The sequence below is a fragment of the Narcine bancroftii genome, chromosome 1 (assembly GCF_036971445.1).
Source record: "Narcine bancroftii isolate sNarBan1 chromosome 1, sNarBan1.hap1, whole genome shotgun sequence".
Classification (NCBI taxonomy): domain Eukaryota; kingdom Metazoa; phylum Chordata; class Chondrichthyes; order Torpediniformes; family Narcinidae; genus Narcine; species Narcine bancroftii.
In genome coordinates, this window is record NC_091469.1 from 471618471 (window position 1) to 471631408 (window position 12938).

A 12938-nucleotide genomic window follows, 5' to 3' on the forward strand; every position below is an offset into this window, starting at 1 on the left:
AAAGTAAGGGATTAAGTGAATGGGGCAAGGGTCTGGAAGTGAGTGGGCAAGGTCTAGCAGATGCAGTAGAATGTTGGCAAATATGAGGTTATCCTCTTTGGAAGGGAAAATGGAAGATCAGAATACTATTTAAATGGCGTGATTGCACCATCCTGCCATGCAGAAGACTTGGGAGTGCTTGTGCATGAATTTCAAAAGGTTGCTTTGCAGGTGCTGCCTGCAAATGGAATGTTGGCCTTCATTGCTAGAGGAATGGAATTTAAGAGCAGGGAGGTTATGTTGCAACCATACAAGGTACTGGTGAGGCCACATCTGGATACTGCTCGCATTATGGTCTCCTTACTTGAGGAAAGATGTACTGGCTTTGGAGGCGGTGCAGAGGAGGTTCAGCAGGTTGATTCCAGAGATGAAGGGGTTGGCCTATGAGAAGAGATTGAGATGTCTGGGACTGTACTCGCTGGAATTTAGAAGAATTAGAGGGGAACTGATGCAAACATATAAAATTATGAAAAGCATAGATAAGATAGAGGTTGGTAAGTTGTTTCCATGGGTAGGAGAGTCCAAAACTAAGGGAAAAAACCTCCAAATTCAGGGTAGTAGATTTAGGATGGAGATGAGGAGAAACTTCTTTTCCAAGAGGGTGATAAATCTGTGGAATTCACTCCCCTTTGAAGCAGTGGAGCTACCTCAGTAAATATATTTAAGACAAGTTTGGATAGATTTTTACATTGTAAGGGAATTAAGGGATATGGGGAAAAGGAGATGAGTCTATAATCAGGTCAGCCATTATCTCATTGAATGGTGGAGCAGGCTCAATGGGCTGGATGGCCTACTCTTGGACCTATTCATTATGTTCTTAAAGATGAGATGTATGGAAGTTTTTTCTCTCAGAGAGTATCTCTGGAATTCTCTGCCTCCCACATGTGGTCGAGGCCAGATCATGAGATGTATTTAAGGTGGAGATGGGTACATTTTGGAGTGGAAAAAATTCACAAAACCCACCCATGTCCATTCTAGCCTCATTGTTAAATTAAAATAGTCATCCTACAATGGGAATAGGAAATAGTATTCCATGATGGAACCAGTTAGATCTTGCGCAATGCACCATTTCCTTTGCAACTGAATTGAAGTACAAAACATTTTTTTGGTCCTTGTGTCAGAAAAAGTGGGTAAGTAGCTCTTTCCCTCCATGACCATACAACCAAGGTTAAGCAGCAAAATTAGGCCATTTGGCCTATTGATTCTACTCTGCCATTCAAATCATATGCAATATATTTTTCCTCTCAACCCTATTCCCCTGCCTTCTCTCCATAACCTTTGACACCCTTATAAATCAAGAACTTATCAACCTCAGCTTTAAATATACCCAATGACATGGCTTCCACAGCCATCTGTGGCAATGGATTCCACAGATTCGCCAATGTCTGACTGGTAATTTCTCCTTATCTCTGTTTTAAAGCAATTCTGAGCTTGTGTACTCTTGTGCTATCCTCTCCCTACCAATGGAAAGCCCTTCTCCATGTTCATTCTATCCAACCCTTTCAATATTTGGAATGTTTCTATGAGAGCCCCCCCCCCCCCCCATCCTTCTAAATTCCAGCAAGTACAAGCCCAGAGCTGTCTTTTTAAAATATTTAATTTTTAATTGATATTTTTACAATAAAAAAGTTGGACAATACAATTATGAAGTGTGCTACAAGACCAGAAAACATGTTATAAAAACGATCATAAGTTCTAAAGCACAACCATGACCATCAAATAGAACATAATAAAGGAGAAGAAAAGTTCAAAACCTCTTCCCTGAAACAAGGTTGAAAATTTACGTTCATAAATTCAAGTAGCAGAGCCTTAGAGAGGAACAAAACAAAGGCTCAGAGGGTCAAACGATCCTTATACATTTTATGCTCTCATCGCTCTCTATTCTGTTACTGAGACCTCTGCCTGCAATCATCCTGACAGATAATTGTCCAATCTGGAAACCTTGATATGTGCAGGTGAGCTGAAAATTGTAGGCATTATATTGCTGATAGAAATAGGTAGATGGGCTGCACATTACAGGTGTGTGGCACCCCTCCCCCCATAAGATAAATAAATTTAATTTTGACCAAAATAATTCAGAGGTAAACCTTAAAAGCAACCGGAACATTCGGAAGACACATATTAGGCCTATCAGCAATGTTTGGGAAAACACTGGACAATGTTCGATGCAAGACACTGAAAAAAGGCAGCAGTGAGGTAACCATATAACCACATAACCACTTACAGCACAGAACAGGCCAGTTCGGCCCTACTAGCCCATGCTGTAACAAATCCCCACCCTCCTAGTCGCACGGACCAGCACCCGGTCCATACCCCTCTAGTCCCCTCCTATCCATGTAACTATCCAGTCTTTCCTTAAATGTAACCAATGATCCCGCCTCGACCACGTCTGTCGGAAGCTCATTCCACATCCCCACCACCCTCTGCGTAAAGAAATTCCCCCTCATGTTCCCCTTATAATTTTCCCCCTTCAATCTTAAACCTTGCCCTCTAGTTTGAATCCCCCCTCTCTTAATTGAAAAAGCCTATCCACATTTACTCTGTCTGTCCCTTTTAAAATCTTAAACACCTCTATCAAGCCCCCCCTCAATCTTCTACGCTCCAGAGAAAAATGCCCCAGTCTGCACAACCTTTCCCTGTAACTCAAACCTTGAAATCCTGTCAACATTCTTGTTGATATATCAAAGATCTTTGAGATCGTAAGTTAAGTCGTCATGTCACGTTTATTATCACCTGTTTGCACAAGTACAACCTGATGAAACATTCCCCGATCCTCAGTGTAAAACATGCAGACACATGACCTGACTTAACACACATACAGACAAACAATATATATTCAGGACAAGTATTCATAGATACAAATTAATAAATGGATATTGTTTCCTGAATATGAGAGTCTTGGATGGTTAGTGAGAGCAGTTCCTTTGGTCGTTCAGCATTCTCACTGCCCGTGGGAAGAAGCTGTTCCTCAGCCTGGTGGTGCGGGCTCTAATACTCCTGTATCTCTTCCCCAAGATGCTGTGTGCAGGGTGGAAGGAGTCCTCAATGATTTTGTGCACCTTCTTCAGACAATGATCCTAATGGATCATGTCAATGGGAGGGAAGGGAGATTACAGATGCAGGAAATCAAAAGTAAAAACAAAACGTTCTGGAAATACCCACCAGATTTGGCAGCATGTGGTTAGTGTAGCAGTTAGCGCAATGCTTTTACAGTGCTAGAGATCAGGACAGGGTTTCGAATACAGCACTGTTTGTAAGGAGTTTGTGTGCCTGGGTTTCCTCAGGTGCTCTGGTTCCCTCTCACCATTCATAACATACCAGGGATTGTAGGTCAATTGGGTGCAATTAGATTCATGGGCCAAAAAGGCCTGTTACTGTATTGTGTGTCTAAATTAAAAATTTTATATTTGAATTCCAGCACTTGTCGGTCCATTTGCTGTAGGAATTTAAAAAAAATCTTCATAGAATGCTAAGCTCAGGAAGAAAAATTATTCTGCTTGGAGATTTCAATGGAGTTGGATATAAATTAGACCTCTGAAGATCCGTAAGGACTGAAGATGCTGGGAGATGGGAATAACATGGATGAGTGTCCAGGGGTTGGCATAGATGTGGTGGGATGAATGGCCTGTTTCTATGCTGTATGTTTCCCTGCTTCGAGAAGAGTAGGAAGTGGGAAGGAGTAGGAACAGCTAACTTCACTTACCCCTGTGGCAAATGCAATACTCACATTCCTTAAGGTCCCAAGGTATTTTTTTTTCACTTTTGGGTGAGCAACACAGATGGGGTTATGCAATATTGTGTTATTATCCACTGAAGGTAGCATGGCTCTGGAGAATCTCTGCAGAATCTCTCACAGACGGTAGTGAATCTCTGGAATTCTCGGCTTCAGAATCCCAGATTTTCCAAGGTCATAGATCACATGGGAATCAGAGAAAACATTGCAAAATCAGTGTGGAATCATCGATCAGGAGTACAGATGTAGATGTCACAAACTGGGGGGGGGGGGGGGGGGCAAATCATTAATCATGGCACTACATCATCAGGCAGTAGTTGACTTCGAGGCAAAACAATCTTGCAAAGCGGAGAAGAATGAAAAGGAAAGAATGACCTATCTTGAGATAAAATATCTGCACTCTGTATGGGGATTGTGGCTCTGGAAGCCTAAGCTATCCAAGACCCTATATAAGGCTGAATTAAGGGACTGGTTGGACTGAAATAAGTGCGTTTGGAAGGAAAGAAAGACCATTCTGATGCAATGAGGTAAAGTAACTAATGATATTGAGTTGATTTTTATCATATACATTATACAATGCACATATCCACCAAAATTCCTACTTGCTGCAATCAAACATGTACTTCATTTAAAAAAATGACTACAACCGTATGCGTAAATTGAATTAAAAATAGAAACAATAAATAAAAAAGAGAGATAATAAGTATTCACAGTTATCCCCGTGAGGCTGCATTTAGTGCAGTCCTGGTCTCCTAACCTGAGGAAGGATATACTGGCCTGGAGACAGTGCAGAGAAGGATCACTAGATTGATTCGAGAGATGAGGGGGTTGGCTGATAGGAGGAGAGATTGGATCACCTGGGACTGTACTTGCTGGAATTTGGAAGAATGAGAGGGGATCTTGTAGAAATGTATAAAATTCTGAAAGGAATAGATAAGATAGAGGCAGGTAAGTTTCTTCCACTGGTAGGTGAGATGAGAATTAGTGAACATAGCTTCAAGATTCAGGGTAGTAGATTTAGTCGGTAGAAGATGAGGAGGAACTGCTTTTCCCAGAGGGTGGTGGATCTGTGGAATTTGCAGCCCATGGAAGCAGGTGGGGCAACCTCAGTAAATATATTTAAGACAAGGTTGGATAGGTTTTTGCATAGTTGGGGAATTAAGGGATATGGGGGAAAGGGCAGGTAGGCGGAGTGAGCCTATCGTCAGATCAGCCACGATCTTATTGAATGGCGGAGCAGGCTCGACGGGCTGGACGGCCAACTCCTGCACCTATTTCTTAAGTTCTTCAGAGAAAAGAGTGACCTTGCAGTGGTGCAGACATTCTTTTTGCGGTGTTGGATCAGTCCCTGATTAGTTTAACAGGGGAGGTTCAAGAGCCTGATAGATGTTGGAAAGAAACTTTTTTTTTAACCCAGAGGTGTTAGTCTTCATGAGATTGAGAAGAAGCTTGCGTAAAGCAGACAAACTGACTTAAGGGCCAAGAGGATGTTCCTCAGCTGGTAACAAAATACGGCAGATGCTCGGAATCCAAAACCCTGAACTCCTGAGTATCTCAAGTGCTTTTTTTTTTTCGAATTTCTCTGTAACTCAAGTAATATCATGAGAAGTGTTTTAATAAAATAAGAACAAAGAGGGGCACTAGAGAAAAAAGAGAATTTGAGAGTATTTGAAATCTGCTTAAAGCAACGCCTGTGAAAGTTATATTGCAAAAGAACAAAACCTCGGCATTTCATGATGCAATTTATACTTTAATGATATTAATAATTTTGATCTTAGAAAAGACGATGATGAATGATTTTACTATAATAGCATGAAGACTGCTTCAACAGATCCTCTGATACCACGGATGCTAGGGTTACTTAGCCAGGGGACTGCTCATCAAAGGGCTGCCGGAATTATTCTGCAGTCATCTGTTGTAATTATAAAATGAGCATAAGAAATAACTTGCTGCATTGTCAATATCAGGCTGTGCAATGATTAATGATCCAGTCATGTAAACATTTTGAATAATATTGTAAAAATGCATGGTAGAGTCACATGGAAATAAATATTCATGCCCACACAAACACACAAATGCATACACACTCCAACATGCACACAAACACACACATGTACACATGCACACAAGCAAACACACACACATACACCCTCATGTACAATTTCACCAATGTGGCACGGGTAACATCGCGGTAAGCACAATGCTATTTCAGTGCAAATAACCTGGGTTCAAATCCCGTGCTGTCTGTAAGGAATGCGTACATTCTCCCTGTGTCTGCGTGGGTTTCCTCTGACCTTTCAAAATGTGCGGGGCTTGTAGATTAATTGTAGGATCGTGGGCCAGAAAGGGGTGTTACCATGCTGTATGTCTAAATTTAAACATAATTTAAATAGAAATAAATATACAAGCACTTATATGCACGCATGCACATGTGGATGAGTGTGCGCGCGCACACACACACACAGACACACACACACACACACACACACACACACACACACACACACACACACACACACACACACACACACACACACACACACACACACACACACACACACACACACAAACACACACACACACACCCACCCCATTTGGTGCTGCCCCCAGTTGTTGTCTGTTTCATTTCAGTAAAGTTGTGAACTGTTTATGCAGTGAGCAGAAGGAAGCAATAAATGTAGTACACCCAGATCAATTCTGTCAGCCTTCAACTTCGTGCCGATATAATAGATATAAATTATAATCCTTGTTTCACCTTTAATTATCCTGCATGCTTTGTGTTTGTTCAGCTTAGTCTCAGATTGAAAGCATCATTACCATATGTTTTTCTTGCTTACTTAACGGGACAGGCTAGATGTTAAATACAGGTTGCGTTTCTTATTTTGTTTTCCAAGATCTAACAAAGATTTTCCCACCAGATGATATGTTGCAAACATGGAGGAAATCCTGATCATTCAGTGAAAGAATGACAACGGATACCACAGCCGTGCTCAGTAAGTATCCACCTGTACTGATGGTGTCTTTTTTAAAGGAGTTCAGTTTACATGTGCTCCTTAACTTTCCTCTTCTTAATGGCAGGTGATGATTCAGAGGCCTTCACCTGCTTGGAGGCACTTTCATCTTTCTTCAGACAGAGTAGGTGTGGACTTTGTGGTTTTATTATATAAGCAATGAGGAAGCTGTGCCAGAAAAGGGTTTGGCTGCCTGGCAAGTTTCCAGAAACTTCTTTTGCTTAGAGCTTGAACATGGCTGAGGAGTTAACCATGATTACTAAAACCGATCCCCCTCAGACAGTTTCACATGATTAGAACACATGTCATGCACCTAACTAAAGTCTTTAAATAGGAAAATTTGCAGATCCGGGGTCAAGTTCAATACACGGGCTGGTGAAACTCAGCAGGCCACGCAGCATCCTTTACAAAGTAAAGGGTAGCCAACATTTCGGGGCCTGAGTCCTTTGTCAAGAATGTCTTAGTAAGTTACAATTAGAATCAAAATTAGAATTAGAATCAGAATTTATTGTCATGAACAAGACACGAAATTTGTTGTTTTTGCGGCAGCGTCACAGCGGCAACATTTATATAAACCACCTTATAAAAATCAATAATAACACTGCCTGAAAAGTAAGGCAGTGTCTTTGGTTCATTCAGGAATCTGGTGGCAGTGAAGCTGTCCTTGGGCCGCTGAGGGGTCGTCTTCAGGCACCTCTATCCTTTTTCTGATGATAGCAAAGTGAAGAGGGCATGGCCTGGATGGTGGAAGTCCTTGAGGATGCAGGCTGCTTTCTTAAATTAAGTGTGAAAATCATCTTGAAAATACTTTGAGTACCAATTGGTTGGGGCAGCACGATTAGCCCAGCAATTAGCAAATTGCTATGACAGAGCCGGCGACCTTGAATCGGGTGCTGTCTGTAAGGCCCTTGGTTGCGCTCGCTACCCGGAGCACCAGCTGGATCGCCACAGCATTCTTTTTGTTATACTGATGCTGCCTGACTCTTGATTTCCACAGATTATGTCTAACTTAAGCACTTGAATCACTTGGGTATAGAAAGCCATGGGCTAAATGCTGGAATATGGGATGATGGATACCCACTGCTTCCATGCTTTGTGACCCTGTGACTCCATAACCTCAGGATTTCACTGTCAAATAGAAAAAAAACCCTCCTTCGTCTACTCCTAATAAATCTCACTTAATATCAAGACTGATTTTCAATTTGCTAATTGATCTCTGGCCATTTTATAAGAACAAAAACAAGCACAGGACTCTAATTAATTTTCAGGCCTATCACCTAAACAAAGACTCAATTAAAACTGGAATACAGAAATTTTGGTACATGGAATATTAAGGGTAAGTACGCAGCACAAGTTTCGGTGCAATGGTGCTTATTTTTAATTGGTTCCAAAATGAGAGTCTGTCCTTCATAGTGAAAGGTAGAGTTCAATTTGAAGCCATAACCTCTTGACTCAGAAGCAAGAGTGCGAACACCAGAGTGAACTTGGCTCATCTAGGTGCTCAACAAAGTGACAAGAGACAAAATGAAGACAGGGAGTTCCAATTGCAGAGGGAGGCTTTCAGAGTTAACAGAACAGGTTCAGCTTCCTTCGCAGGTACTGTGTTAAATGCTGAGCTGAAGAATTCCAAATGCTGTTTGAACAGCATTTGAAGCAATTATTGTTCTACTTCAAGAGCAGCCACGTCAGCCTGAACCTTGAAGCGTGCAGCTTTAAACAGCTTGTTTCTGCTTCCAGTATTTGAGATGCACTGGAGACCCCAGGCAGTCCGGATCGGTTACAGCACCTCCAAGAACATCATGTTGTGCACAGGGGCTCCCCAGGGCTGCGTGCTTAGTCCACTGCTGTTCACACTGCTGACCCACGACTGTGCAGCTAAACCACATCATCAGATTTGTTGATGACATGACTGTGGTGGGCCTGATCAGTAAGAATGACGAGTTAGCGGGCAGGGATGAGGTGCAGTCGCTAACGGACTGATGCAGAGCCATCCACCTGTATCTGTATGTTAAAAATAGAAAAGAGATGGTTGTCGACTTCAAGAGGGCCCAGGAGACAATGCTCTACTGACTATTGCTGGCTTGATCATTGAGGTCATTAAGACTATCAAGTTCCTTGGAGTGCACTTGGTGGGGAATCTCACTTGGTCCCTTAACACCAGCTCCATAGCCAAAAAATCCAGCAGCGCCTCTACATCCTGCGAAGGCTGAGGAAAGTTCATCTCCCACCCTCCATCCTCACTTCATTCTACAGAGGATGTGTTGAGAGCATCCTGTGCAACTGCATCCCCGCCTGGTTTGGAAGCTGTATCATCTCAGACCTCGAGATCCTGCAGATATTAGTGAAGTCGGCGGAAAAGATCACTGGGGGCTCACTTCCTACCATGAAGGACGTCTACAACACTCAATGCAGGCGAAAGGCAATAAACATTATGAAGGCTCTACACACCCCTCATGTAACCTGTTCTCCCTTCCGGTAGGAGGTACTGCAGCACTTGGGCCCTTACGTCCAGATTGGGCAACAGATTTTTCCCCGCAAGCCATCAGACTCCTGAATTCCCAGAACATACGCGGATCATGTACTGTGGACTTTTACTGTGTATGTTTTAATATTTTATTATTTCAATGTGCTTAACTTCTATTTAACCTATAGTTATGTAAATATCCTTTGTAGGTCTGTAGAAACACTATCTCGGATTTACTGTGCAAGTATGGTATGAACAATAAATAAAGATGGCTTGACGACTTTTAAATAAATTGCCCTCAGAAGTTCAGGAGGAGTGGCTAAGGAGAAGACGGGAACAACTACGGAGAGATGAGGAGCTGAAATGGGAGCAGTTACGGATGGAGAAGGAGCTGCAGGAGGAGCAGCTAAGTGGGTGGGGGGGGGGGAGGAGTAGGTGCAGCTAAAGAGGCAAAAAGATCAGGTGGAACTGGAAACAAAAATTGTTCTTAATCAGGCCAGGGTGAAGGCACTTGGAACAAGTGACTTCTTTACTTCATTCTAAAGTGCCTACAGTTCTGAGCAAGAAGGCTAAAAGATTGCCATCAGTGAGTCCGATCCACATCTGGTACCTCCTGCAACTTCTTTGCAAATTATCATCTTCTTATTATCTCTTCTTTCTCCTCTACCATTGGCTGTTTTGTTATTCAGCCAATACAGTTCAATTTGCTTAAACTTGCAAATACTTCCTTCCCTGCTGTCGAAATCACCTACACCTTTCTCACACCTGGACAGGTGTTAGACATTAAAAGTAGATGGTCCGTCTTCCTTACTCTCTATACGGTCTTCTATCTCTTTTACCTCCCCCCCACCCCCCCCCCCCCTGCCAGTATCCATAATTTCTCAAACATCTTTTTCGCTGTTGGGGAAATTCCAATCATAGTCATGGAGCGACATTGTAGCCACGGTCAACTGGAGGACAGTATATTCAAGTTAAAGATTCATAAGCAGTGTCCGTGGAGAGAGAAAGTTAATGTTCCTGATGAAAGTTCATTGACCTGAAATATTGACTCTTTTTTCTTGACTGTTGTTTTTAATTTCAGACTTCCACTTTTCACAATATATTTTATTTTGAAAGATTTGTAGGTTTTATACCAAGTAGTTATCCAACGCATTCTGGTGTATTTTCATGTAATTGAGAGGGGAGAATGAGGGGAGATTCGATAGAGGTATTTAAAATGATGAGGGAATAGACAGATTAAATGTAGATAGGTTTTTTCCACTGAGGGTAGGTGAGATGCAAACCAGAGGACACAGATTAAGAGTGAAAGGGGAAAAGTTTAGGGGAACTTCTTCACACAGAGAGTGGTGGGAGCGTGGATCGAGCTGCCAGCTGAAGTGGTCAATGTTAACGTTTAAGAAGAATTTGGGCAGGTATATGGACGGTAGAGGTATGGGGGAGCTATGGACTGGTTGTAGGTCAGTCGGACTAGGCAAGAAAAAATGGTTTGGCACAGACTAGGAGGGCCGAAGGGACCTGTTTCTGTGCTGTAGTTTTCTATGCTTCTATGAGAGCAACCGTTCTCAACCTTTTTTTGTGAAATGTGAAAGTCTGCAAACACTACGAAGTGTATAGTAAAACACACAGAGAAATGCTGGAGGAACTCAGCCAGTCTTGCAGTGTCCATGGGAGGTAAAGATATTACTGACATTTCAGGTCTGAGCCCTTCTTGTAGGAATAAGCAAAAAGCAGGCAGGCATCTCAATTAAAGTTGAGAGGGAGGAGTCCAGTTAATTGGATATGATAAGAGGAAAGATGTGAATTGAGTTTGGCTCTGTGAGAGGAGACAGAGGGAAAAGAGAAGAGAGAGAGAGAGAGAGAGAGAGAGAGAGAGAGAGAGAGAGAGGACTAGAGAAAAGGAGACAAGGAAGAGGAAAAGGGGAGGGGTTTAATGAAAACCGGGAAAAGTTGATGTTAATACCATCTGGTTGGAAGGTGTCCAGATGGAAGATGAGATGTTGTTCTTCCAATTTGCTGGTGGTCTCAGACTGGCAGTGCATGAGACAATGAATAGACGTGTCACCAAGGGAATAGGGCAAGGAATTGAAATGGGTGGCCACTGGGAGATCCACACTATTTCAGCGGACAGAGCCGGTGAAGCGATATTCCAGTCTGTGCCCAGGCTCTCTGATATAGAGGAGACCACAATGGGAGCACCAGATGCAGTAAATGACCTCCACAGATTCACAAGTAAAACGTTGCTTCACTTAGAAGGTCTGTTTGGGGTCCCAAATGGTGATGAGAGAGGAGGTGTGGGCTCAAATGGACTTGGCCCCCTTAGGACTCTGCTCAAAGTTTATGACTTCCCCCACTCCCCCACCTCTGTGTGAAGCAGTCAAGTATAGATGATTTCTTCCATACTTCTACCAATTATATTAAAAAAACAATATTTTATGATTTCATTCCATGTCCCCCCCCCTTAAATATGCTGCAGCCCCCAATGAGAATGGCTGATCTAGAGGCCTAGATTAAAGTTGTGGAACCATGGAAATTGGGGAATTTAAATAATAAATACATCTTGAGGTGGAAGGTAATACCACAGTCATGTCAAAAGCGTGCAGGTTGTAATAAAAACCATGCTTGGTGTACTAACCTTAACAGTCTCCACAACAATTGGTTGACTGTCATTGGCCTCTGGTATGGTCCAGTCTGGCACAGAGTCACTGTGCACCATGGGAATACTCCACTACATGGACTACAGTCATTCACGAAAACTTCCTTAGGGTAATCAGGGAGACACAATCAATACTGTCCTCGAGGGGAAGCTCATAGGCTGTAAATTTGTGTAAGATTTCAGTTTTACTTTCTGATTTTGTTGCTTTAATCCTCATTGAGTTATCAATAAGGATGCAGCAATTGACGTTAGAACCTCTGGGATGGGAATGCCTTCTAGTGTGATCATTCGTAATCAGCCTTCCCCGTGGAAAGGTGCATATGGATAACCTTAGTTCTCAGTGCTACATTTGAACAGCCTGCCTTGTCATACATTAAAACCGAATAGTGAAAGCTGATCAATATGTAGTAACTGTAGCAGTCAATATCCTCAGCAGAAAATGGGAGGTAGATGCGTTATATTTCACCTAGCTTTCCATGGAGTACTCCAGACTGAGAAGATAAGATGATGTTTTGGTATCAACCTGAAACCTGGAATTTCCACCTCAAGGTTTTCTGTCCCTGGCGGTTAGCACAACGCTATTACACCACCAGGTTAAAACCGACACTGTCTGTCAGGAGTTTGTACATTTTCCCTGTGTCTGTATGGGTTTCCTCTGGGTGCTCCAGTTTCCTCCCATGCTCAAAAAATGTATGGGCTTTGTAGGTTAATTGGTATACTTGGGCAGCTCAGGCCCATAGACAAAAAGAGCCTGTTACCATGCTGTTTGTTGAAATTAAAATGAATAAAACTCTCCATATTCCTTTTAGAGGTTCCTTATAATGGGATGGCACAAGTTAGTGCATCGGTTAGCGCAATGCTGTTACAGAGCCAGCGTTCAGGACTGGGGTTCGAATCCTGTGCTGTCTGCAAGGAGTTTGCACATTCTCCATATGCCTGTGTGGATTTCCTCCTGGGGCTCCATTTTACTCCCACTGTTGTAGGTGAATTGGGTGTATTTAGGTGGCATGAGGGCTGAAATGGCTTGTTACCGTGCTG